Source organism: Mandrillus leucophaeus, unplaced genomic scaffold (genome assembly GCF_000951045.1).
Source record: "Mandrillus leucophaeus isolate KB7577 unplaced genomic scaffold, Mleu.le_1.0 Scaffold288, whole genome shotgun sequence".
Taxonomy (NCBI): domain Eukaryota; kingdom Metazoa; phylum Chordata; class Mammalia; order Primates; family Cercopithecidae; genus Mandrillus; species Mandrillus leucophaeus.
In genome coordinates this window covers 712,264-713,561 of record NW_012103009.1, presented here as the reverse complement: position 1 = coordinate 713,561, position 1,298 = coordinate 712,264, and positions in this window count along the sequence as shown.

Here is a 1,298-nt window from a genome sequence, read left to right as displayed (position 1 = left end):
GGGTGCCCCAACCTGCGGCAAGGCTGAGGTCCCGCTGAGGCATGAGTCCCGGGGTCAGGGACGGCTCTGGGCTGACTCCCGGCGGATGGACTAGGCCGATCCCCAGAGGGGAGGGGGTCGGGCCGAGGCCCTGTCGGCGCGTTCCCGGATCCCGTGTTCTCGGCTCCTCGCGTCCCACTATCGGCTCTTTCGTGTGGGACTGACGGCTCACAAAACAGTTACATTTCAATATCATTCGACTCAAAACCACCCTGTGGACGCCGTGCGAGCATTGTCCCCATTTCACAGCTTGGGAGCTGCGACCAGAGAATGTGAGCGCGCCACGCAGCAAGGCCGTGGCCGCGGCGGGACTCGAACCCTCCTTCCCTAGTGCGTGCCGGTGCACCTTAGGACCCGGGGGCGCCGGGGCGGGGCGGGGCCTCGCGCGCGGCCCCCTGGGAAGTGTAGTCCGCAGTCGCAAGGAAGCTGTAGGAGGGGGCGGAGCCTCTTGTGTAAGAGAGTTCAGTGGGCAGCCAGCCCAGACTGCTGGAGGGAGCCCAGCCTGCTGCTGTGTGGACAGTCATTTTCACCCACCCGCGGGACCCCGGGAGGACCACCCGCAGACTCAGGACTGGGGACCTGAGGGGACCCCTGCAGGCCACCCGAGCGGGGGTAGCTCCTCAGAACCTGGGGCTGAGGCCGGGGCCTCCCTTCCTGGAGCCTGGAAGGAAGCAGGCTCCCCGGCACGGAGTCCTGGTGGACCGCCTCAGGCAGACCCAGACCGGACCCGGGCGCTGCGTTGGACTCCCGCAACCCCAGGCCTGTTGGGTCAGCCTTCCAGGCTCGCTGCAGGTTCCTGCGCGGGGCAGCCGTCACTGAGGTCCTTACCCTAGCTCCAGAGAGTAGCTGGTCCCAGGGCACTAGTAGAGAGGTGCGCCCTCCTCCCTCTTCTAAAGGGTTCCCCAGCTGGGCCCCACCTGACCCCTTTCCCCAACCAACTCATCAGTGCCTGGCAGGAAGACACAGCAGCCCTGCCCTGGTGACTGGAGTCCTGGCCCCAGGGCAGGCCCCGCTCCAAGGACCTGATCCCTGGGCTGGGTCAGCGCGGTAGATGTGGGTGCAGAGCTTCGGGGAGCTGGCTGTGGGGGCCGCGCATGCAGCCCGCAGGCAAACCATCGCCACGCCCACGCCTGCACTAAGCCCAGCGCCAGCGCCAGCGCCAGGTCAGCCAAGAAGCCGGGGTCGTGGAGGAGGAAGACGTGGACCCGGGATGCGAGGCCTGACCATTGCAGGCGAGCGGGGCAGGCGGACGGCGCAGC